This window comes from Ranitomeya variabilis, chromosome 4 (assembly GCF_051348905.1).
Source record: "Ranitomeya variabilis isolate aRanVar5 chromosome 4, aRanVar5.hap1, whole genome shotgun sequence".
Classification (NCBI taxonomy): domain Eukaryota; kingdom Metazoa; phylum Chordata; class Amphibia; order Anura; family Dendrobatidae; genus Ranitomeya; species Ranitomeya variabilis.
The window spans coordinates 220577929-220605359 of NC_135235.1; the positions used below are offsets into that span (position 1 = coordinate 220577929).

At 45.3% G+C, this 27431-nt stretch overlaps 1 long non-coding RNA gene across 1 annotated transcript; it reads left to right on the forward strand.

The window, feature by feature from the left end:
- The first annotated feature begins 361 nt into the window (after positions 1–361).
- LOC143768668 (uncharacterized) lies at positions 362–26787 on the forward strand. Its single transcript, XR_013213988.1, has 3 exons — positions 362–470; positions 11791–11910; positions 24481–26787. It is a non-coding gene; the product is annotated as an uncharacterized LOC143768668 (long non-coding RNA).
- Positions 26788–27431: the final 644 nt, after the last annotated feature.

A 27431-nucleotide genomic window follows, 5' to 3' on the forward strand; every position in this document is an offset into this window, starting at 1 on the left:
ACTGGCACCGGCCCTTCTGGCATTTGCCAGAACTGCCCGATGGCCAGTCCGGTCCTGAGTGACATCATCACTCCTGCAGAGCAGCCTGTGCAGGATGCTGACGAGTGACAGTAGGTATCATTAATTTTTTTATATCACTTTTTTACATTGGAGTTTTGGTTGCTGTGCAGACTGCCGTGTGTGATTGGTGTGATAGTGCAGTTCAAAAAACTCACCAGTGAGCAGTGAAGTGTCTATATGGGAACACTTCTCCTGGGTGGCAGCACAGCTCCTGTACTGTATCCTGACAGGGGCTGCTGTGCAGCGTCAGGACACGGGACAGCGTCAGCGGTCAGGTGTCACATAGGAAGGTCCTGCCGCTGAACAGCAGCTGCCAGCCCAGGACACAGTATACATTATAACCATGAAGCCTGCTGCAGAGTGAGGATGGACGGCCATAGCAGAAGAACAGGAGAACATGCAGAGCGCAGGTCAGGTCATTATAACACGCCTGACTGCTTCTGCCTCCGGAAATGCAGCCGAGAGCGGACATTACAATAGATAACACAAGGCAGTGCAGCGCTGGGAAACCTCGCATTGCAGAACAGATAAGACACAGACACACTTATGTCTGCCTCTTCTGCAAAGGGAAGCACTGCCTTGTGCTATTTGAATTGTAAGTAAGCTACATCATGGAACCAGCAGGCAACAGGGGGGCCCCAGGCAGCTGTCTGGTCTGCCTGTGCATAACGCCGGCCCTGATTATACGGCAGGTCTTGTGGGGTGTTCCCAGTATATGGCAGGTCTTGTGGGGTGTTTCCAGTATACGGCGGGTCTTGTGGGGTGTTCCCAGTATACGGCAGGTCTTGTGGGGTGTTTCCAGTATACGGCAGGTCTTGTGGGGTGTTCCCAGTATATGGCAGGTCTTGTGGGGTGTTCCCAGTATACGGCAGGTCTTGTGGGATGTTCCCAGTATACGCCAGGTCTTGTGGGGTGTTCCCAGTATACGGCAGGTCTTGTGGGGTGTTCCCAGTATACGGCAGGTCTTGTGGGGTGTTCCCAGTATACGGCAGGTCTTGTGGGGTGTTCCCAGTATACGGCAGGTCTTGTGGGGTGTTCCCAGTATACGGCAGGTCTTGTGGGGTGTTCCCAGTATACGGCAGGTCTTGTGGGGTGTTCCCAGTATACGGCAGGTCTTGTGGGGTGTTCCCAGTATACGGCAGGTCTTGTGGGGTGTTCCCAGTATACGGCAGGTCTTGTGGGGTGTTCCCAGTATACGGCAGGTCTTGTGGGGTGTTTCCAGTATACGGCAGGTCTTGTGGGGTGTTCGCAGTATACGGCAGGTCTTGTGGGGTGTTCCCAGTATACGGCGGGTCTTGTGGGGTGTTTCCAGTATACGGCGGGTCTTGTGGGTTGTTTCCAGTATACGGCAGGTCTTGTGGGGTGTTTCCAGTATACGGCAGGTCTTGTGGGGTGTTCCCAGTATACGGCAGGTCTTGTGGGGTGTTCCCAGTATACGGCGGGTCTTGTGGGGTGTTTCCAGTATACGGCGGGTCTTGTGGGGTGTTCCCAGTATACGGCGGGTCTTGTGGGTTGTTTCCAGTATACGGCAGGTCTTGTGGGGTGTTTCCAGTATACGGCAGGTCTTGTGGGGTGTTCCCAGTATACGGCAGGTCTTGTGGGGTGTTTCCAGTATACGGCGGGTCTTGTGGGGTGTTCCCAGTATACGGCAGGTCTTGTGGGGTGTTCCCAGTATACGGCGGGTCTTGTGGGGTGTTCCCAGTATACGGCAGGTCTTGTGGGGTGTTTCCAGTATACGGCAGGTCTTGTGGGGGTGTTCCCAGTATACGTCAGGTCTTGTGCAGTGTTCCCAGTATATGGCAGGTCTTGTGAGGTGTTCCCGGTATACAGCAGGTCTTGTAGGGTGTTCCCAGTATACGGCAGGTCTTGTGTGGGTGTTCCCAGTATACAGCAGGTCTTGTGGGGTGTTCCCAGTATACGGCAGGTCTTGTGGGGTGTTCCCAGTATACAGCAGGTCTTGTAGGGTGTTCCCAGTATACGTCAGGTCTTGTGCAGTGTTCCCAGTATATGGCAGGTCTTGTGAGGTGTTCCCGGTATACAGCAGGTCTTGTAGGGTGTTCCCAGTATACGGCAGGTCTTGTGTGGGTGTTCCCAGTATACAGCAGGTCTTGTGGGGTGTTCCCAGTATACGGCAGGTCTTGTGCAGTGTTCCCGGTATACGGCAGGTCTTGTGGGGTGTTCCCGGTATACGGCAGGTCTTGTGGGGTGTTCCCAGTATACGACAGGTCTTGTGGGGTGTTCCCGGTATACGGCAGGTCTTGTGGGGTGTTCCCGGTACACGGCAGGTCTTGTGGGGTGTTCCCGGTATACGGCAGGTCTTGTGGGGTGTTCCCGGTATACGGCAGGTCTTGTGCAGTGTTCCCGGTATACGGCAGGTCTTGTGGGGTGTTCCCGGTATACGGCAGGTCTTGTGGGGTGTTCCCGGTATACGGCAGGTCTTGTGAGGTGTTCCCAGTATACGGCAGGTCTTGTGCAGTTTTCCCGCTATACAGGGCTTAGCAACTCACAATGGAGTTCAGGGAAGGACCTCCAGTAACCATGTATGTGGAGGGTGAAGCCCGTTTGATTCAATATCCACTATTTAATGGTGGATATCCTCCATGGCGTTCTGCTACTGGCAGCGTAGGGCCACACAGTGGAGGGCGACGTCGTGTTCCTACCATTGTCCTGCTGATTTTCATAGATTACACTTGCTTGTAATGGGCACAGTCTAGGTCTGAGGTCTGTATTACACCATCGCTCACAGTGCAATTCCCCAATGTATTATTAGCCACGCTTTACTTTTGTTTATTTTTTTTCTATTTCATTGGCAGTTTTCTCACTTTCCATTTTCCACAGTTTTTGTGATGGGATGAAGTTTGTTTGCATTTGCTGGCGGTGGCACCCCATCTGTTCTCAGCAAATAGAAAACCCGACACAAAATACATTTTATTTTCATGTAAAAAATATTTATCCTATAAAGGCAAATTTCATTTGGACACGAGAAGTCAAATAAAATTAAAGTCCTCTATCTTTATTTATCTAACTTGTAGTTATCTATCTATTCATCCCTTCTTCTATATACACTTATAGATATTATGTCATACATGAGGACAGTTTTTTTTATTTATTTGTAAGGAGACATTTGTGTAGGGGGTTCACCAATAAAATTAATTAGTTGACAATAGATTAAAAAAATGGAGTTTGCACCCTTTAAAACACCAAAGCAGATAAACCTAGAAAAATAGTAAGGAAAAAAAGGAAGCTGTGACAGTCATAGATTGGACAAAGCAGTTTTTATTCAATCATATTGATGTAAAAACACAATTAGGCATGATTACAAACAGGTAAAACCAACACGAGCCGTGGTCACAGCCATAATTATACATGATTAGGAGGAACAAATGATAATGTAAACTAATATAAACTAAATTGCAACAGTTAGACAAGTAATGTACAGTAATGACCAGCAGGTGGCGGTACAATAATGGATATACAAACTGCAAGGACCCAGTTGAGCAGATAAGTGACAGGAATCAGTTGAGCGAATGGCAGTGACAAGACCCAGTTGAGCAGATGGCAGTGCCGGGACTCAGTTGAGCGGATGGTGGTGCCGGGACCCAGTTGAGCAGATGGCAGTGCTGGGACCCAGTTAAATGGATGGTAGTGACAGGATCCATTTGAGCATATGGCAGTGCTGGGATCCAGTTGAGCATATGGCAGTGACAGGACCCAGTTAAATGGATGGTGGTGCCGGGACCCAGTTGGGCGGATGGCAGTGACAGGACCCCGTTGGGCATATGGCAGTGCTGGGACCCAGTTGAGCAGATGGCAGTGCCAGGACCCAGTTCAGCGAATGGCAGTGACAGGACCCAGTTAAGCAGATGGCAATGCTGGGATCCAGTTGAGCAGATGGCAGTGCCGGGACCCAGTTGAGCGGATGGCAGTGACAGGACCCAGTTGAGCAGATGGCAGTGATGACCCAGTTGAGTGGATGGCAGTGATGGGACCCAGTTGAGTGGATGGCAGTGCTGGGACCCAGTTGAGCAGATGGCAGTGATATGATCCAGTTGAGCAGATGGTAGTGATAGGACCCAGTTGAGCAGATGGCAGTGATAGGACCCAGTTGAGCAGATGGCAGTGATAGGACCCAGTTGAGCAGATGGCAGTGCCAGGACCCAGTAGAGCGAATGGCAGTGACAGGACCCAGTTGAGCAGATGGCAGTGATGACCCAGTTGAGTGGATGGCAGTGATGGGACCCAGTTGAGTGGATGGCAGTGCTGGGACCCAGTTGAGCAGATGGCAGTGATAGGATCCAGTTGAGCAGATGGTAGTGATAGGACCCAGTTGAGCAGATGGCAGTGATAGGACCCAGTTGAGCAGATGGCAGTGATAGGACCCAGTTGAGCAGATGGCAGTGATGGGACCCAGTTAAGCAGTTAGTAGTGATAGGACCCACTTGAGTAGATGGCAGTGCTGGGACCCAGTTGAGCAGATGGCAGTGATAGGACCCAGTTGAGCAGATGGCAGTGATGGGACCCAGTTGAACAGATAGTAGTGATAGGACCCAGTTGAGTAGATGGCAGTGCCAGGACCCAGTAGAGCGAATGGCAGTGACAGGACCCAGTTGAGCAGATGTCAGTGCTGGGATCCAGTTGAGCAGATGGCAGTGCCGGGACCCAGTTGAGCGGATGGCAGTGACAGGACCCAGTTGAGCAGATGGCAGTGACGACCCAGTTGAGTGGATGGCAGTGAGGGGACCCAGTTGAGTGTATGGCAGTGCTGGGTGTTATGGTTCTCAATGGCAAGAGAACATAGCCCAGCAAACATAAGAACTAGCTCTTGGAAGGATGGAAACTAAACTGACCATGAACTAAACCTGCCGCACAACTAACAGTAGCCGGGTAGCGTAGCCTGCGTTTTATCCCTAGACGCCCAGCGCCGGCCGGAGGACTAACTAATCCTGGCAGAGGAAAATATAGTCCTGGCTCACCTCTAGAGAAATTTCCCCGAAAGGCAGACAGAGGCCCCCACAAATATTGGCGGTGATTTTAGATGAAATGACAAACGTAGTATGAAAATAGGTTTAGCAAAATTGAGGTCCGCTTACTAGATAGCAGGAAGACAGAAAGGGCACTTTCATGGTCAGCTGAAAACCCTATCAAAATACCATCCTGAAATTACTTTAAGACTCTAGTATTAACTCATAACATCAGAGTGGCAATTTCAGATCACAAGAGCTTTCCAGACACAGAAACGAAACTACAGCTGTGAACTGGAACAAAATGCAAAAACAAACAAGGACTAAGTCCAACTTAGCTGGGAGTTGTCTAGCAGCAGGAACATGCACAGAAAGGCTTCTGATTACAATGTTGACCGGCATGGAAGTGACAGAGGAGCAAGGCTAAATAGCGACTCCCACATCCTGATGGAAACAGGTGAACAGAGAGGATGATGCACACCAGTTCAATTCCACCAGTGGCCACCGGGGGAGCCCAAAATCCAATTTCACAACAGTACCCCCCCCGCAAGGAGGGGGCACCGAACCCTCACCAGAACCACCAGGGCGATCAGGATGAGCCCTATGAAAGGCACGGACCAAATCGGAGGCATGAACATCAGAGGCAGTCACCCAAGAATTATCCTCCTGACCGTATCCCTTCCATTTGACCAGATACTGGAGTTTCCGTCTGGAAACACGGGAGTCCAAGATTTTTTCCGCAACGTACTCCAACTCGCCCTCAACCAACACCGGAGCAGGAGGCTCAACGGAAGGCACAACCGGTACCTCATACCTGCGCAATAATGACCGATGAAAAACATTATGAATAGAAAAAGATGCAGGGAGGTCCAAACGGAAGGACACAGGGTTAAGAATCTCCAATATCTTGTACGGGCCGATGAACCGAGGCTTAAACTTGGGAGAAGAAACCCTCATAGGGACAAAACGAGAAGACAACCACACCAAGTCCCCAACACAAAGCCGAGGACCAACCCGACGCCGGCGGTTGGCAAAAAGCTGAGTCTTCTCCTGGGACAACTTCAAATTGTCCACTACCTGCCCCCAAATCTGATGCAACCTCTCCACCACAGCATCCACTCCAGGACAATCCGAAGATTCCACCTGACCAGAAGAAAATCGAGGATGAAACCCCGAATTACAGAAAAAGGGAGACACCAAGGTGGCAGAACTGGCCCGATTATTGAGGGCAAACTCCGCTAAAGGCAAAAAAGCAACCCAATCATCCTGATCTGCAGACACAAAACACCTCAAATAAGTCTCCAAGGTCTGATTAGTCCGCTCGGTCTGGCCATTAGTCTGAGGATGGAAAGCAGACGAGAAAGACAAATCTATGCCCATCCTAGCACAGAATGCTCGCCAAAATCTAGACACGAATTGGGTACCTCTGTCAGAAACGATATTCTCCGGAATACCATGCAAAAGGACCACATTTTGAAAAAACAGAGGAACCAACTCGGAAGAAGAAGGCAACTTAGGCAGGGGAACCAAATGGACCATCTTAGAGAAACGATCACACACCACCCAGATGACAGACATCTTCTGAGAAACAGGAAGATCCGAAATAAAATCCATCGAGATGTGCGTCCAGGGCCTCTTCGGGATAGGCAAGGGCAACAACAATCCACTAGCCCGAGAACAACAAGGCTTGGCCCGAGCACAAACGTCACAAGACTGCACGAAGCCTCGCACATCTCGAGACAGGGAAGGCCACCAGAAGGACCTTGCCACCAAATCCCTGGTACCAAAGATTCCAGGATGACCTGCCAACGCAGAAGAATGAACCTCAGAAATGACTTTACTGGTCCAATCATCAGGAACAAACAGTCTACCAGGTGGGCAACGATCAGGTCTATCCGCCTGAAACTCCTGCAAGGCCCGCCGTAGGTCTGGAGAAACGGCAGACAATATCACTCCATCCTTAAGGATACCTGTAGGTTCAGAATTACCAGGGGAGTCAGGCTCAAAACTCCTAGAAAGGGCATCCGCCTTAACATTCTTAGAACCCGGCAGGTAGGACACCACAAAATTAAACCGAGAGAAAAACAACGACCAGCACGCCTGTCTAGGATTCAGGCGTCTGGCGGACTCAAGATAAATTAGATTTTTGTGGTCAGTCAATACCACCACCTGATGTCTAGCCCCCTCAAGCCAATGACGCCACTCCTCAAAAGCCCACTTCATGGCCAAAAGCTCCCGATTCCCAACATCATAATTCCGCTCGGCGGGCGAAAATTTACGCGAGAAAAAAGCACAAGGTCTCATCACGGAGCAATCGGAACTTCTCTGCGACAAAACCGCCCCAGCTCCGATTTCAGAAGCGTCGACCTCAACCTGAAAAGGAAGAGCAACATCAGGCTGACGCAACACAGGGGCGGAAGAAAAGCGGCGCTTAAGCTCCCGAAAGGCCTCCACAGCAGCAGGGGACCAATCAGCAACATCAGCACCCTTCTTAGTCAAATCAGTCAATGGTTTAACAACATCAGAAAAACCAGCAATAAATCGACGATAAAAGTTAGCAAAGCCCAAAAATTTCTGAAGACTCTTAAGAGAAGAGGGTTGCGTCCAATCACAAATAGCCTGAACCTTGACAGGATCCATCTCGATGGAAGAGGGGGAAAAAATATATCCCAAAAAGGAAATCTTTTGAACCCCAAAAACGCACTTAGAACCCTTCACACACAAGGAATTAGACCGCAAAACCTGAAAAACCCTCCTGACCTGCTGGACATGAGAGTCCCAGTCATCCGAAAAAATCAAAATATCATCCAGATACACAATCATAAATTTATCCAAATAATCACGGAAAATGTCATGCATAAAGGACTGAAAGACTGAAGGGGCATTTGAAAGACCAAAAGGCATCACCAAATACTCAAAGTGGCCCTCGGGCGTATTAAATGCGGTTTTCCACTCATCCCCCTGCTTAATTCGCACCAAATTATACGCCCCACGAAGATCTATCTTAGAGAACCACTTGGCCCCCTTTATGCGAGCAAACAAATCAGTCAGCAGTGGCAACGGATATTGATATTTAACCGTCATTTTATTCAAAAGCCGATAATCAATGCACGGCCTCAAGGAGCCATCTTTCTTAGCCACAAAGAAAAAACCGGCTCCTAAGGGAGATGACGAAGGACGAATATGTCCCTTTTCCAAGGACTCCTTTATATATTCTCGCATAGCAGCATGTTCAGGCACAGACAGATTAAATAAACGACCCTTAGGGTATTTACTACCCGGAATCAAATCTATGGCACAATCGCACTCCCGGTGCGGAGGTAATGAACCAAGCTTAGGTTCTTCAAAAACGTCACGATATTCAGTCAAGAATTCAGGAATCTCAGAGGGAATAGATGATGAAATGGAAACCACAGGTACATCCCCATGCGTCCCCTTACATCCCCAGCTTAACACAGACATAGCTTTCCAGTCAAGGACTGGGTTATGAGATTGCAGCCATAGCAATCCAAGCACCAACATATCATGTAGGTTATACAGCACAAGAAAGCGAATAATCTCCTGGTGATCCGGATTAATCCGCATAGTTACTTGTGTCCAGTATTGTGGTTTATTGCTAGCCAATGGGGTGGAGTCAATCCCCTTCAGGGGTATAGGAGTTTCAAGAGGCTCCAAATCATACCCACAGCGTTTGGCAAAGGACCAATCCATAAGACTCAAAGCGGCGCCAGAGTCGACATAGGCATCCGCGGTAATAGATGATAAAGAACAAATCAGGGTCACAGATAGAATAAACTTAGACTGTAAAGTGCCAATTGAAACAGACTTATCAGGCTTCTTAGTACGCTTAGAGCATGCTGATATAACATGAGTTGAATCACCGCAATAGAAGCACAACCCATTTTTTCGTCTAAAATTCTGCCGTTCACTTCTGGACAGAATTCTATCACATTGCATATTCTCCGGCGTCTTCTCAGTAGACACCGCCAAATGGTGCACAGGTTTGCGCTCCCGCAGACGCCTATCGATCTGGATAGCCATTGTCATGGACTCATTCAGACCCGCAGGCACAGGGAACCCCACCATAACATCCTTAATGGCATCAGAGAGACCCTCTCTGAAATTCGCCGCCAGGGCGCACTCATTCCACTGAGTAAGCACAGCCCATTTACGGAATTTCTGGCAGTATATTTCAGCTTCGTCTTGCCCCTGAGATAGGGACATCAAGGCCTTTTCCGCCTGAAGTTCTAACTGAGGTTCCTCATAAAGCAACCCCAAGGCCAGAAAAAACGCATCCACATTGAGCAACGCAGGATCCCCTGGAGCCAATGCAAAAGCCCAATCCTGAGGGTCGCCCCGGAGCAAAGAAATCACAATCCTGACCTGCTGAGCAGGATCTCCAGCAGAGCGAGATTTCAGGGACAAAAACAACTTGCAATTATTTTTGAAATTTTGAAAGCAAGATCTATTCCCCGAGAAAAATTCAGGCAAAGGAATTCTAGGTTCAGATATAGGAACATGAACAACAAAATCTTGTAAGTTTTGAACTTTCGTGGTGAGATTATTCAAACCTGCAGCTAAACTCTGAATATCCATTTTAAACAGGTGAACACAGAGCCATTCCAGGATTAGAAGGAGAGAGAGAGAGAAAGGCTGCAATATAGGCAGACTTGCAAGAGATTCAATTACAAGCACACTCAGAACTGAGAAAAAAAAAAAAAAAATCTTCAGCAGACTTCTCTTTTCTCTCCTTTCTCAGTCAATTAATTTAACCCTTTTAGGCCAGTCAAACTGTTATGGTTCTCAATGGCAAGAGAACATAGCCCAGCAAACATAAGAACTAGCTCTTGGAAGGATGGAAACTAAACTGACCATGAACTAAACCTGCCGCACAACTAACAGTAGCCGGGTAGCGTAGCCTGCGTTTTATCCCTAGACGCCCAGCGCCGGCCGGAGGACTAACTAATCCTGGCAGAGGAAAATATAGTCCTGGCTCACCTCTAGAGAAATTTCCCCGAAAGGCAGACAGAGGCCCCCACAAATATTGGCGGTGATTTTAGATGAAATGACAAACGTAGTATGAAAATAGGTTTAGCAAAATTGAGGTCCGCTTACTAGATAGCAGGAAGACAGAAAGGGCACTTTCATGGTCAGCTGAAAACCCTATCAAAATACCATCCTGAAATTACTTTAAGACTCTAGTATTAACTCATAACATCAGAGTGGCAATTTCAGATCACAAGAGCTTTCCAGACACAGAAACGAAACTACAGCTGTGAACTGGAACAAAATGCAAAAACAAACAAGGACTAAGTCCAACTTAGCTGGGAGTTGTCTAGCAGCAGGAACATGCACAGAAAGGCTTCTGATTACAATGTTGACCGGCATGGAAGTGACAGAGGAGCAAGGCTAAATAGCGACTCCCACATCCTGATGGAAACAGGTGAACAGAGAGGATGATGCACACCAGTTCAATTCCACCAGTGGCCACCGGGGGAGCCCAAAATCCAATTTCACAACAGCTGGGACCCAGTTGAGCAGATGGCAGTGATAGGATCCAGTTGAGCACATGGTAGTGATAGGACCCAGTTGAGCAGATGTCAGTGATAGGACCCAGTTGAGCAGATGGCAGTGCTAGGACCCAGTTGAGCAGATGTCAGTGATAGGACACAGTTGAGTAGATAGCAGTGATAGGATCCAGTTGAGCAGATGGCAGTGATGGGACCCAGCTGAGCAGATAGTAGTGATAGGACCCAGTTGAGCAGATGGCAGTGATAGGACCCAGTTGAGTAGATGGCAGTGACAGGACCCAGTTGAGCAGATGGCAGTGATAGGACCCAGTTGAGCAGATGGCAGTGCTAGGACCCAGTTGAGCAGATGTCAGTGATAGGACACAGTTGAGTAGATGGCAGTGATAGGACCCAGTTGAGCAGATGGCAGTGCTAGGACCCAGTTGAGCAGATGGCACTGCTAGGACCCAGTTGAGCAGATGGTAGTGATAGGATCAAGTTGAGTAGATGGCATTGATAGGACCCAGTTGAGTAGATGGCAGTGATAGGACCCAGTTGAGTAGATGGCAGTGATGGGACCCAGTTGACCAGATGGCAGTGATGGGACCCAGTTGACCAGATGGCAGTGATAGGACCCAGTTGAGTAGATGGCAGTGATAGGCCCCAGTTGAGTAGATGGCAGTGATAGGACCCAGTTGACCAGATGGCAGTGATGGGACCCAGTTGAACAGATGGTAGTTATAGGACCCAGTTGAGCAGATGGCAGTGATAGGACCCAGTTGAGCAGATAGTAGTGATAGGATCCAGTTGAGCGACTCTGGGAACTAAAGAGAGGCCTGGAAGTAAGGATGGAAAATATTATAAATCCAGTAGGTAGAGGAAGTATAGGGAGGTGTCCACCACTGCACATCTTGTACTCGGGTATTGGGGTGGAGTTATAATGGCCCTTAAACCCCGGATGCCCCTTTTGACGACATCTATAATCTGGGTCCTACGACTAAGTTGATTTCTGCACATCTCTCCCCAGAGGTGAAGTTCTCCAGGATCCTGATCAATTTCCTTCTTTTTTGCACTTTCTGTGTCTCCATCGATCAATTGTATTGATGCCATTGAATCAGTATTACCCTGAGTGTAAATCGGCATCCAAGGGTGGCTCGGTATTTCCAAAGCCCTCCACCTCGAGATATTTTCCACCTCATGATCCCATCTCAGATATCTTGCGCTGCTCTTATTTCTGTTTTTTTTTTCCTTTTTCGCAGATAATTCTGGAAAACTTCCGGTGTGTTGGAATTGATAGTACGAAAAAAATCAAATAAAAGCAAATACATAGGCCTCTTAAGAAGAGCATGATAGCGTCACTTATCTCCAGTCTCATCCTGGTAAGGTACAAAAAAGGAATCCTATCAATTGTATGTGAATCCTTGACTTTATATCTGTGAAAAGCGGTAACTGAAATGGAAATGCAGACAAAAAGCAAATAATAAGTGAATGTCTACAGAAAGCCTTGAAAGTGATCTTGAGTGAAATACGATAATGCAAAGAGGATTTTTTTTATTTTATACATTACCTTTTTTATGGGAAATAATGACCCGAGTTAGCTATTTAAAAAAAAAAATAAAAAGATAAATGTGGGGGCGCTGTTGCATTATTGTGTATGAGGAAAGTACTTGATAATTTTAGTGGTGAAAATTGGTACTGCAGCTCAACTTTTTTTCATTTTTGGGGGGATTTTGTTTGTCACTTGTCAGGCAGATAAATGATTAAGTCACCAATTAATTTCTATTTGAAATGTCCATGTGTTGCACTATCCTACGCTTTTACATCTGTTAGGGTGGCCCTGACCTCTATAGATGCGCCTTTGGGGGCGCTGTTTCATTGTTCTGTATGAGAAAAAAATTTTTGCACATTTTTGGCAATTTGTCAGGCAGATAAATGCTAAGGTCACTGATGCATGTCCGTTTAAAATTTGCATAAGTTGTGCTCTCCTATTCTTTTACATCTGATTGGCTGTCCCTAACCTCCACACATGATCCATTAGGGGCGCTGTTTCATTGTTCTGTATGAGAAATAAATTGCTGATTTTAGTGGTGAAAAGCAGTACTGCACCTCAAATTATTTTTTGGGGGCAATATATATATATATTTTTCCCTTGTCAGGTAGATAAATGATAAAGTCACCAGTGCATTCCTATTTTAAATTTCAATACGTTGCGCTCTCCGATGCTTTTACATCTGTTTGGCTGGTCCTGACCTACACACATACTCCTTTGGGGGCGCTGTTTCATTGTTCTGTATGAGGAAAGTAGTTGCTGATTTTAGCGGTGAAAAGTGGTACTGCACCTCAAATTTTTTTTTTGCAATTTTTGGAGATTTTTTTTGTCACTTGAGAGGCAGATTAATGATAAAGTCACCAATGTACAATCACCAATGCATTTCTCTTTGAAAAGTCCAAGCGTTGTACTCTCCAAGGCTTGTACATCTGTGTGAGTGGCCCTGACCTCCACAGACGTGCCTCTGAGCTTTTTTTGTGTGCAATGTATCCCGTAAAAATATCTCCCTGAGGGAGGTATTACGGGGGACAGTTTATGTATTAGGGGTCATGCTAGTGGGGAAATAGAGACAAAGACATCACAAATAATATTATATTATGTCTCCCAGAAGCACAGAGTATTTCAGGAATGGAGTAACCACAGAAGCACAGAGTATATCAGGAGAGGAGCATTCTGATATTTTGCAGGATCGGTGACCCGCGACAAACAAATGCAGAGCTGCAAAGGTAATAGGAGGTGATTCACGACTGACATATCGCAGCGGCACAGAGTATTTCAGGAGTGGAGCGTTGTTGTGATATTTTGCCAGATCGGTGAGCCATAACGAGCCAGCACACAATGACCTGTGAACTTTGCATACTTGATGAAGGTAATGGGAGATTTGCAAAATGAAATATGGAAAGAAATGGTGTGCTGCAGCAGCGCAGAGTATTTCAGGAAAGGAATAACCACAACAGCGCAGAGTATTTCAGGAGTGGAGTGTTGTTCCGATATTTTTGCAGGATCGGTGAGCCGCGACGAGCCAACGCGGAACAGCCTGTGAACTTTCCATGCCGGATGAAGGTAATGGGAGACTTGCAAATTTGAAATATGGAAAGAAATGATGTGCCGCAGCAGCGCAGAGTATTTCAGGAAAGGAATAACCACAGCAGCACAGAGTATTTCAGGAAGAGAAAAAAAAGCGGTCCGGCTCAGGAGGAGGAAGAAAAAAAAAGGTCTGACTCAGGAGGAGGAAAAAAAAAAAAAGTCCGGCTCAGGAGGAGGGAAAAAAAAAGGTCTGGCTGAGGAGGAGGGACAAAAAAAAAAGGTCCGGCTCAGGAGGAGGAAAAAAAAAAAAAGGTCCGGCTCAGGTGGAGGAAAAAAAAATGTCCGGCTCAGGAGGAGGAAAAAAAAAAGGTCCGGCTCAGGAGGAGGAGAAAGAAAAAAATGTCCGTCTCAGGAGGAGGAAAAAAAAAATGGTCTGGCTCAGGAGGAGGAAAAAATAAAGGTCCGGCTCAGGAGGAGGAAAAAAAAGGTCTAGCTCAGAAGATTCCAGCAGTCGGCGGCTTTACTCCTCGCTATATGAGAAGCCTGTTTTCAGGATTGCTGGTGTGAGGCGTGCACGTGCCAATCAGCGGTGACAGTGGCGGTGCGTCCTGCTGTCTGCTCCTGCCACTTTACCTTGTCTATATCATTACCTAATGTAAAGGAAAATGTCTGTCCTGCTGTGACTGCAGAGACGCTGCTCTCATTACGGCCTTGGCCATGATAGTCACCTGCGGTGTTAACACTCTCCCTATGGGACGTAGCGCTATAGTGCAGCACGCTGTGCTCAGGAGAAACCACGCCGTAAACATGGCTCCTGTCTCTGGCGGTGACACCTGGGAGGTGCTGGAGCTCTGTAATCGGGCGCCAGCCGAGTTATACTGGGAAATTCCTTTAATCCAGAACATCCGATAATCCAGAAAAAGTTTCCAGGACTGGGATCTGGAGCCTCACATGGAAACCTATTTGGAAGGGACATTATTTTAGGTTTTACAACAGTCCAATAATCCAAAATGCTTCATAATCCGGCACCTATGGGGTCCTCCTGGATGCAGCATATGAATGGTGGCTGCATTACCCATCCCTGCTGCTAGGGGCACCATTGATGGACGTCTACCCAAGACATGAGACCACCACAAAGTACTGTATGAATATCCGTTATATAGCGCTGTTACTAGATAACTGTGACCAATGACCTATTAACCGCCAAGAGCAAGCAACACTACTCTGTCCTCCTCCTCCTGGACCTGTCTTCTGTCTCTGACACAGTGGACCATTCCCTATTATTACAGACCCTCTCATCCCTTGGCATCACAGACTTGGCCCTATCCTGGATCTCGTCATACCTAACAGACCGGACATTCAGCGCCTCCCACTCACAAACCACCTCCTCACCTCGCCCCCTATCTCTCAGAGTCCCACAAGATTCAGTCCTAGGGCCCCTGCTCTTCTCCATTTACACCTTTGGCCTAGGACAGCTCATAGAATCTCATGGCTTTCAGTATCATCTCTATGCTGATGACACACAGATCTACATCTCTGGACCAGATATCACCTCCCTACTAACCACAATCCCTCAATGTCTATCTGCTATTTCATCTTTCTTCGCTAGATTTCTAAAACTTAACATGGACAAAACAGAATTCATCATCTTTCCCCCATCTCACACGACCTCCCCAACGAACCTATCCATTACAGTAAACGGCTGCCCACTCTCCCCAGTCCCACAAGCTCGCTGTCTCGGGGTAATCCTGGACACTGATCTCTCCTTCAAACCACATATCCAAGCCCTTTCCACTTCCTGCCGCCTTCAACTCAAAAATATTTCACGGATCCGTACATTCCTAAACCAAGAATCTGCAAAAACCCTAGTCCATGCCCTCATCATCTCCCGCCTCGACTACTGTAACCTCCTGCTCTGTGGCCTCCCCTCTAACACTCTCGCACCCCTCCAATCTATTCTAAACTCAGCTGCCCGACTAATCCACCTGTCCCCCCGCTAGTCCCCAGCATCTCCCCTCTGTCAATCCCTTCACTGGCTCCCCATTACCCAGAGACTCCAGTACAAAAGCCTAACCATGACGTACAAAGCCATCCACAACCTGTCTCCTCCATACATCTGTGACCTCGTCTCCCGGTACTTTCCTGCACGCAACCTCCGATCCTCACAAGATCTCCTTCTCTACTCCCCTCTTACCTCCTCTTCCCACAATCGCATACAAGATTTCTCTCGCGCATCACCCCTACTCTGGAACTCTCTACCACAACACATCAGACTCTCACCTACCATCGAAACCTTCAAAAAGAACCTGAAGACCTACCTCTTCCGGCAAGCCTACAACCTGCAGTAACCACTGATTGACTAAACCAGCTCTACCCTCACCTATTGTATCCTCACCCATCCCTTGTAGACTGTGAGCCTTCGCGGGCAGGGTCCTCTCCTGTACCAGTTGCGACTTGTATTGTTCAAGATTATTGTACCTGTTTTTATTATGTATACCACTCCTTACATGTAAAGCGCCATGGAATAAATGTCGCTATAACAATAAATAATAATAATAATAACTGTGTGTGGCGCTGTTATCTGAGCACAGCATAGCGGTATTCACTGTATGATGGTACTGTGTAGCGGGATTGTTTGAGCAGTGAATGGTCATGTTATATGAACACTGTATAGTAGTATTATTTGTGCACTGTATGAGAACATTTTGAGCACTATATGGTGGTATTATTTGAGCAGTGAATTATGTTGATATTTGAGCACAGTATGTCAGTATCACTGTATAGAATATGTATTATTTGAGAACTGAGTGATGATAAAATTTGAGCACAGCATTGTTTGATTAGTGAATAGTGGTATTATTTGAGCACTGTATGGCAGTTTTATTTCAGCACTGAATAGTGGCATTGAGTATTAGAATGATGGTATAATTTAAGCACTGTATGGCAGTATTGTTTGATCACTGTATATTAGTATTATTTGGGTAATGTATGGCAATAGTTTTTATCACTGTATATTGGTATTATTTGAGCACTGTATGGTAATATTGTTTGATCACTATAGAATATGTATTATTTGATCACTGTATATTGGTATTATTTCAGCACTGTATGGCAATATTATTTGAGCATAATATGGCAGTACTGTTTGATAATTGTATAGTGGTATTATTTCAGCACTATATGGCAGTATTGCTTTATCACTGTATAGTGGTATTATTTGAGCACTGTATGGCAGTATTGCTTTATCACTGTATATTGGTATTATTTGAGCACTATATGGCAGTATTGTTTGATCACTATAGAATATGTATTATTTGATCACTGTATAGTGGTGTTATTTCAGCACTGAATGGCAGTATTGTTTTATCACTGTATATTGATATTATTTGAGCACTGTATGACAGTATTGTTTCATCACTGTATATTGGTATTATTTGAGCACTCTACGGCAGTATTGTTTCATCACTGTATATTGATATTACTTGAGCACTGTATGGCAGTATTATTTCATCACTGTATATTGATATTATTTGAGCACTGTATGGCAGTATTATTTAATCACTGTATTTTGGTATTATTTGACCACTGTACGGCAATATTATTTGAGCACAATATGGCAGTATTGTTTGATAATTTTATATTGGTATTTGTCAGGACTCTGAACATTTTGATTACCTTTTGTGCATTACTGCCCTTTCCCAAGATGGCGTCTTTGGTCTCATGTGCACTGTGTCTTCCTGCTATATAACTCCATCCCAGCCTTTAGTCTGTGCTAGAGTATTCTGCCTTGCATCCAGCTCCTGATGACTCCCTGGCTTTCCACCTGCACCTGCTCCTGTGAACCTGTGTGGAGATCCTGCTACTCAGCTCTGAGTTTCTGCTGCATACATCGGTTTCCAGTAATCCTCCATCTGGCTGCTTGTGTTTGTTTCCATCTGCATTTGCTGGATATGTAAGCTGTTGCTGCTCTGCTTAAACCTGAGACTTTTACCCAGGCCTCCCTGGTTGTGCTAAGATATTATTTGAACCGCCTTATAAGCATATCTATCTGTGTTTGGACTACCAAGGACTTATTCGTGTCAAGTATCCTCAAGAATAATTGTGCTTCATAGACTTTCTGTGTGATTGCATTTTCCTCTGAAGTTTCCTATAGACTGCTCAGCTGCGTTTAATATTTACTCCAAGTGTTGTGGACTTGAGTTTCTCTCTGCACCTGTTTGAATCACCGTGTGATAATATGGACTTTACCACTTATAAAACTGTGTCCTGTAGTAGTCTTGTTCCATGCAAAGAGTCTCCTGAGTTATCCCTTATAATTTTTACAGGATACTCTAGCCTCAAAAGAGGAGACTGCTGGAAGAATGACTGCAGAAAGCAGACTAGAGCAGGTGTTCTCCATAATTAGATCACTGCAGAAAGATGTGGAAGGTCTGCAAAAGAAGTTTGGAAGCTTTGAACACAATCAACAAGTGTTTGGACAAACTTTGCAGGACTTAAGCACCCGCATGGCAGCCCAGGAAAACAAACTTGCTGGCATAGAGTCCCAGTATGGACGGGCTTTTCAGGACATAAGTACGCAAATGGCTGCACAAGCGACTTTACCATCTGGGCAACCGCCACCAGCTAGCCCACCTAAGTTGCCCCCATTCAGATTTAATGGTGATCGCGACAAATTTCGTGGCTTTGTGAATCAATGTATGCTATATTTTGATGTGCATGCTGACTGTTTTCCCAATGATAGATGCAAAGTATTGTGTGTAATAATGCTGCTGACCGCACGAGCGCTCGCCTGGGCAAATCCGATGATTGAGTCTCGTGACCCGCGGTTAAATAATTTGAACGATTTTTTGGCTGCTATGGCATTAATGTTTGATGACCCTAATTGCCGTGCAACCGCTGAATCTGCTTTATTGTCTTTACGCCCGGCTAAACGTTCTGTTATTGAGTATGCTACTGAATTCAGGAGATTAGCGGTAGATACTAATTGGGACAGTTATGCACAATTACCTATTTTTAAAAGGGGTCTGTCTAGTATTGTAAAAGATGAACTAGCCCACTCTGAGTCACCACAAGAGCTAGAGACATTTATACAGCATTGTGTGCGCATTGACATTCGCCTTACTGAGCGTAGGCAGGAAAAGTTTGCTGCATATAACCGTATTTCTAACTTTTCCCTTCCTTCCAAAGAGCCTGCAGGTAAAACATCTCGAGAGGTAGAGGAGATGCCCATGCAAGTTGATTCTGTTCAGAGGCGCGAGAGTAATGAGCGCCGGGAGCATCGCCTTCTAGAAAGTCTATGTTTCTACTGCGGCCAGTCTGACCACTTTCTAATCGACTGTCCCAAGTGTCCCAAGCGGCCTAACAAGGTGCTAGCAGCAGTAGGGGAGTATGACAACTATGATGATGAATCTGACATCTCTGAATGTAGCCTTCCTTTAAACGCTGTATTCCATTCACTTTCTATGACTTCACCAGCCAAGGAGCTAAATGAAAAGAACTCTCACTGTTCTCTCCCAATTAAGATCCTGTGTACAGGACAGTGGATTTCCAGTGCAGCTATGATTGACTCTGGTGCAGGTGGCAATTTTTTTGGATATCGCATTTGCCAAGGAACATGGTATTGAAATTCAGCAAAGAGCCTCTCCAATTACCATGGAAACAGTGGATGGGTCACCTTTAATCTCCAGGCCTGAAGATCAGGAGACCGCACCCCTTGAGATTTTGTTGGAGCCTAATAATCAAGAGCAACTCTCTTTCTTGTTAATTTCTTCTCCTCATTTTCCTGTGATTTTAGGCATCCCTTGGCTGCGTTCTCAGAATCCAACTATCAACTGGGAGACCAAGGAGATTATCTTTCCAACAAGGAGCAACTCAGCATTAACTGAAGCTGTCCCCGAGTCCACAGCTACGGAACCACCGGTACAGGTATTTACTTTACCTTCAGCATATAAAGAGTTCTCTGACATCTGTGACAAGAAGAATGCAGATCAGCTTCCTCCACACAGGCATTATGACTGTCCCATTGAGTTGCTTCCTGGGGCAGCTATTCCTTTTGGTAACGTATATCCTTTGGCGGCACCTGAGCTTCAAGGCTTAAAGGAGTATATTGATGAAAATCTGGCCAAAGGCTTCATACGTCCTTCTTCTTCACCAGCAGGGGCACCTATATTTTTTGTAAAGAAGAAGGATAGGTCCCTGAGACCCTGTGTGGACTATCGAGAGCTCAATAAGGTAACCGTAAGGAATCGTTACCCTTTGCCTCTGATTCCCGAATTACTGGAAAGAGTTCGCCATGCTAAGGTGTTCTCTAAACTGGATCTTCGTGGGGCTTATAATTTGGTGCGTATTTGTCCAGGGGATGAGTGGAAGACAGCATTCCGATGCCGGTATGGACAGTTTGAATATCTCGTGATGCCCTTCGGGCTTTGTAATGCCCCTGCAACGTTTCAACACCTTGCTAATGACATTTTCAGAGATTTGTTGGACCAGTTTGTGGTGATCTATTTGGACGATATTCTAATCTTTTCTGACTCTCTACAGGAACATGAAGAACATGTCAAAGCTGTTTTAAGACGTCTGAAAGAGAACCATCTGTATATCAAGCCGGAGAAATGCGAGTTCCATCGTTCTGAGATACAGTTCTTAGGTTATATCATCTCTCCCCAGGGGCTGAACATGGAATCTGGTAAGATTCAGGCTATCCTTGACTGGCCGGTACCCAAGAACGTTAAGGAGGTCCAACGTTTTATTGGTTTTGCAAATTTCTACAGACGCTTCATTCAAAATTTTTCTGATATTGTCCGTCCCATTACTTCCTTGACAAAGAAGGAAAAGCCGTTTAAGTGGTCATCACGGGCTCAAGAAGCTTTTGATCGGCTTAAGATCTGTTTCACCTCAGCACCGCTGTTGATACACCCAGATCCAACACTTTCTTTCATTGTGGAGGTGGACGCTTCTGATAATGCCTTGGGGGCTATTCTCTCCCAAAGAACTGGAGAGAAGGGTCTGCTACATCCTTTTGCTTTCTTTTCCCATAGACTAACCTCAGCAGAGAAGAATTACGATGTGGGAGACAAGGAATTGCTGGCTATTATTGCGGCTTTCAAGGAATGGAGGCATCATCTGCAAGGAGCTGCACAACAGATCGTAGTGCTTACTGACCGTCGCAATTTAGAGTTCCTCAGATCTGCTAGATGTCTTTCTCCTCGTCAGGCTCGTTGGAATGTATTTTTAAATCAATTTAATTTTGTTATCTCGTACCGTCCAGGTTCTCGTAATGGGAAGGCTGATGCTTTATCCCGAATCCATGCTGCGGATTCTGTACCTGGAGCCCCGTCCAAGACCATTCTATCTGATGCCAATTTCATCGGAGTTATCCACGATCAGGACTTGCGGAAGGAGTGGAGGGAGGCTTATGACGGTGATTTATTTCTGGCCAACCCACCTGTGGATATTAATCTTGTCTTTAAGAGTGGCATGTGGTTCAGAGATCGACGTATCTATGTCCCTGAGGTCGTCCATCTGCAGATCCTCAAGATGGTACATGACTCCAAGTTGGCTGGTCACAGGGGGGTACAGAAGACATAAGAGTTCCTAAGCCGATTTTTCTGGTGGCCAACTTGCCTGAAGGATACTAAAGACTATGTTCTCTCTTGCGAGGTATGTGCTCGTTACAAGACTCCTCGTGTGGCACCTACGGGTCTCCTGCAACCATTACCTGTTCCGTCCTGACCTTGGGGGTCTATATCAATGGACTTTATTGTGGAGCTGCCTACATCGGGGGGCATGAATACGATCATGGTAGTAGTTGATCGCCTGACTAAAGCTGCTCATTTTGTTCCATGCACCGGCCTCCCCTCAGCTAAGGATACAGTGAACTTGGTTATTCAGAATGTCTTCCGGCTGCATGGGGTCCCGGATGAGATCATCTCTGACCGTGGCGTACAGTTCAAGTCAAGATTCTGGAAGGGGTTTTGCTCTGCACTCAATATTAATGTCTGTCTCTCTTCCGCTTACCATCCCCAGACAAATGGTCAGACTGAGCGTACCAACCAGACGTTGGAACAATATCTAAGATGCTATGTTAGCCATCTCCAAGGTGATTGGTTGGAATTACTGCTGTTAGCCGAATTTTCAGACAACAATTCTCAGAGCGCCTCCACTAAGTTCACTCCTTTCTTTGCCAATCTGGGTTATCATCCATGTCTTACCTAGGTCTCCGATTAATTCTCCGGTTCCAGCAGTTGAGGAAAGGCTGACTGCGATGAGGCAAAATCTGGAGGTTCTGAAGGAATCCCTGACCACAGCTCAAGAACGTTATAAGAGATCGGCTGATAGATTCCGTAAACCTGCACCCATGTTCAAGGTAGGAGATTCCATGTGGTTATCAACTAAGAATCTGAAGTTAAACGTTCCTTCACAAAAACTTGGACAAAAATTAATTGGCCCTTTCAAGATCAACGGTATTGTGAGCTCTGTGGCCTGCCGGCTGAAGCTGCCTAGGACTATGGAGGTACACCCAGTTTTTCATGTATCTTTACTAAAGCCTGTATCTCCTAATACCTTCCAGGGACGTGTTGTGCCACTTCCGCAGCCTGTGGTGATTGATGGGCAAGAACAATTTGTGGTGGAGGAAATTATTGATTCCAGGATTCGCAGGAATCGGCTCCAATATCAGGACTCTGGACATTTTGATTACCTTTTATGCATTACTGCCCTTTTCCAAGATGGCGTCTTTGGTCTCTTGTGCACTGTGTCTTCCTGCTATATAACTCCACCCCAGCCTTCAGTCTGTGCTAGAGTACTCTGCCTTGCATCCAGCTCCTGATGACTCCCTGGCTTTGCACCCGCACCTGCTCCTGTGAACCTGTGTGGAGATCCTGCTACTCTGCTCTGAGTTCCTGCTGCATACACCAGTTCCAGTAATCCTCCTTCATCTGCTGCTCGTGTTTGTTTCCATCTGCATTTGCTGGACGTGTAAGCTGTTGCTGCTGTGTTTAAACCTGAGACTATTACCCAGACCTCCCTGGTTGAACTAAGATATTATTTGAACTGCCTTATAAGCATATCTATCTGTGTTTTGGACTAAGCAAGGACTTATTCGTGTCAAGTATCCTCAAGAATAACTGTGCTTCATAGACTTTCTGCGTTATTGCATTTTCCTCTGAAGTTTCCTATAGACTGCGTATAGCTGCGTTTAATATTTACACCAAGTGTTGTGGACTTGAGTTTCTCTCTGCACCTGTTTGAATCACCGTGTGATAATATAGACTTTACCACTTATAAAACTGTGTCCTGTAGTAGTCTTGTTCCATGCAAAGAGTCTCCTGAGTTATCCCTTATAATCTTTACAGTATTATTTGAGCACTGTATAGCAGTATTATTTGATCACTATAGAATATGAATTATTTGATCACTGTATATTGGTGTTATTTCAGCACTGAATTGCAGTATTGTTTTATCACTGTATATTGGTTTTATTTCAGCACTGAATGGCAGTATTGTTTCATCACTGTATATTGGTATTATTTGAGCACTGAATGGCAGTATTGTTTTATCACTGTATATTGGTATTATTTGAGCACTGTATGGCAGTATTGTTTTATCACTGTATATTGGTATTATTTGAGCACTGTGTGGCAGTATTGTTTCATCACTGTATATTGGTATCACTCATTGGCGGTAATATTTGGATGACCTAGTAGTACTTGTCCCTGGTGCTATGGTCTGATGTCAGTAGGGGGCAGAGTACTGACATGTTGTTCTCTGGAGTGTACAGTATCCATGATACTGAACTCCGGCGGTTCTGGCTGCTGACCTTGGACTGATAAACTGTTTTGCTTCTAATGAGCCACAAGATGGCGCTGTGATTACATACAATGTTATATTCACACCTGATACATTTTTTTTAACTCTTGCAGCAGATTTAGTTGCATTTACCATAATAAAAATAGAGATAATTATCAACATAATCATATGTAAATATGCCAGGGGCAACCAATCATTTTTCTACAACTGGCAACCATGACAGAGGTTCCTACCTAGCTTTCCCAAACTATTGATTGTAATTCTCAGGCATTTAATTTCCTATTTTTCTGCACTCCTGAATGACAAATTTACCTAGGGACCTAATATTTCAGGGGTCGGCGACAATCATCATCATCATCATCAACTGTCTATCTCCGCTCAGTTTTAGCGCTCCCTATGTTAATTTTTTCTAAAAGCTATCTAGCACCCTCTAGTGGCTCTTAGTTGTATTGTACACAAACTAGAAAGGTAGAAATCCTCACATTAACATATGGTGGCACATAGAAAAACTAAAATATTGATGTGACCCCAAATATGAATGGTAGTCTGCTCGATATCCATGGAGGATACAGGTGAAGAAATTTACGACAGCATTGACTCCTGTATATACCGTATATGCATTCTAGGATCTTCAAGCGTACGTGCATTTGGGCTCTGTGGGTGATAGCCATTGGCCAATTCCGCATTCAATTTACAGTAGCCTGACTCCCCCATAAACATGCTTTTATCATAGCAAAGGCTGTATTGAAGCACAATTTTTTATCGTGGGCAGTTTATCAAATATGTATATTCATGTGACAGAAGCCCAAAATCAGGTTCAGAAAAAGAACAAAAAAAACCCCATTACTAACATGCATATAACCCTACAGGTGCACCGCAAAGGGGGCGGAAGCATCAATAGTGGCATGAGGATTTAAAACCCCCATTTTCGTTTTTGTGATTCCAAATTAGGTGGCTTCATGGGGTTAATGGCTCTGTTCACATGTGCATATTTTTTAAATCATGCAAATATAAATGCATCAACTAATATAATTTTTTTTTCTGTCTTTCTATTTTATGTTTACAGCTTAAAATTAGATCTACATGTTGAAAAAGGAAGAGAAAAGCCAATGGCACCGAAGCCCACTGAAAAAAAAAAAGAAAGGGCACAGATAGATCAGCCTCTTAAAGAATGCAAACTAAGCTCTGAACTTGCAGCTCCACAAAGCATGCCAAGTGATGTCTAAATTGGGAGTTCAAATGGGAAATGCCAACTGAGCTCTAAACTTGCAGCTGTGAAAGGAATGCCAACTAAGCTCTAAACGTGTCGATCCACAGGGAATGCCAACTGATCCCTAAACTTGTCGATCCACAGGGAATGCCAACTGATCCCTAAACTTGTCGATCCACAGGGAATGCCAACTAAGCTCTAAGCTTGTCGATCCACAGGGAATGCCAACTGATCCCTAAACTTGTCGATCCACAGGGAATGCCAACTAAGCTCTAAGCTTGTCGATCCACAGGGAATGCCAACTATGCTCTAAGCTTGTCAAACCACAGGGAAAGCCAACTGATCCCTAAACTTGTCGATTCACAGGGAATGCCAACTAAGCTCTAAGCTTGTCGATCCACAGGGAATGCCAACTAAGCTCTAAGCTTGTCAATCCACAGGGAATGCCAACTGATCCCTAAACTTGTCGATCCACAGGGAATGCCAAGTGATCCCTAAACTTGTCGATCCACAGGGAATGCCAACTGATCCCTAAACTTGTCGATCCACAGGGAATGCGAACTGAGCTCTAAACTTGTAGCTCTACAGGGAATGACAACTGACCTCTAAACTTGCAAGTCCACAGGAATACCAACTGAGCTCTAAATGTGCAGCTCTACAGGGAATGTCAACTAAGCTCTAAACTTGCAGCTCAATATTGAATGCCAACTAAGCTCTAAATTTGTCAATCCACAAGGATGCCAACTGAGCTCTAAACCTGTAGCTCTAAAGGAAATGCCAACACAGCCCTAACCTTGCAAGTCCACAGGAATGCCAACTGAGCTCTAAATGTGAAGCTCAATATTGAATACCAACTGAGCTCTAAACATGCACCTCTACAGGGAATGTCAACTAAGCTCTAAACTTGTCGTTCCACAGGGATGCCAACTGAGCTCTAAACTTGTAGCTCTAAAGGGAATGCCAACTAAGCTCTAAACATGCTGCTCAATATTGAAGGCCAACTAAGCTCTAAACTTGTCGTTCCACAGGGATGCCAACTGAGCTCTAAACTTGTAGCTCTTCAGGGAATACCTACACAGCTCTAAACTTGCAAGTCCACAGGAATGCCAACTGAGCTCTAAACTTGCAGCTCTACAGAGAATGTCAACTAAGCTCTAAACATGTAGCTCAATATTGAATGCCAACTGAGCTCTAAACTTCTAGCTCTATAGGGAAGGCCAACTGAGGTCTAAATTTAAAAGTCTGCAGTAAATTCCAACTGAACTCTAAACCTGCAGCTCCTCAGGGAATGCCAACTGAGCTCTAAACTTGCAGCTCCAGAGGAAATGTGCTTTGAGCTCTATTTGCAGCCTCAAAAGGAATGTCCACTGAACACCAAACTCGCAGATCCATAGGAAATTCCATCTAAGCTCTAAATATACTGATGTATAGATAAAACCAATGGAGCTCTAAAGCCACATTCACACGCTCAGTATTTGGTCAGTATTTTACATCAGTATTTGTAAACCCAAATCAGGAGTGGGTGAAAAATGCAGAAGTGGTGCACGGAGTTCTATTATACGTTTCTTCTGATTGTGTATGTAAAATACTGACCAAATACTGAACGTGTGAACGTGACTTAAATTTGCAGCTCTACAGGTTGTGCTATTGAAGTTATGAACTTGCAGGGAATGCCCTTTGAGCGCTAAACTTGCAGTTCTACAGGAATTGCCAACTGAGCTCTAAATTTGCAGCCTCAAGGGGAATGACCACTAAGCACTAAACTTGCAGCTCTGCAGGGAATTCCATCCAAGCTCTAAATTTGCAGCTCCACAGAGAATGTCCATGATGCTCAGAACTTGCAGCTTCGCATGGAATGCAAACTGAGATCTAAATTTGCAGCTTAAAAAGGATGTTCTACGATGGCAAACCATAGAATTCACATATTTGTCCACTAGACCGGTTAGCCCGGGTCCTCTGACGCTGCTGTGGGGTTTACTGCCATTTAATAAAAGAAACTCATGATTTATAGAACACGCAGCTCAGTACATTATCGGACCCTTCTAGATGTTTTGTTTCTATAGATACATTCAGTGCAGAAAAATAATGAATGTTCTCGTCTGATTCATTGTCCTTTAAAGATATTATGAGCCGGTAATGGAGGCAGATAAATATAAAGATAAGAACACGCTGCAATAATAAGAGGTATTCTATGTCATGGGAAAGATGTCATAACATGCAAAGCATCGCAGCTATGATAGAAAGGTGTCAGAAAAGAGAGCATCGCAGCTATGATAGAAAGGTTCAATAAACCAGAGAAAAATACACGGAGTATACGTCCAAATTGAAAAAGTATAAATATATACGTTTTTATTCATAGACAAGTCATATACATAGCATTAAAAAAGTTAATCATTCCATACAAGGTATACAGAGCAAGGGAAACTGAAGAAAACACTGAAAAATAAATGGTGCCAGCCCCTGTGGATATCTGCATATATTATATCATAAAGTGCCAATAGTGCATGTCACGGAAAGGGTTTAAATGGACCGGGTATTCCATTTCTATATAATATAAAACCCACGATGGGGTTAAGACCAGAAGTATAGCACACTATATGCCCATCCCGGTTCCATAGACCTTATCCATTTTGCAGATTCCCAGGGGTCACCACCGAAACCCCAACGCGCGTTTCGCGTCGGCTTCGTCAGGGGGCAGTGTAGTGCATTGTATAGGGTCCAGAGTCCTCAATCAGGTGTCACTAGTTGCGGCGCATATCACATGTCAGTCGCACCGGGAGCTGCATCATGTGCGGCATCCAAGATGG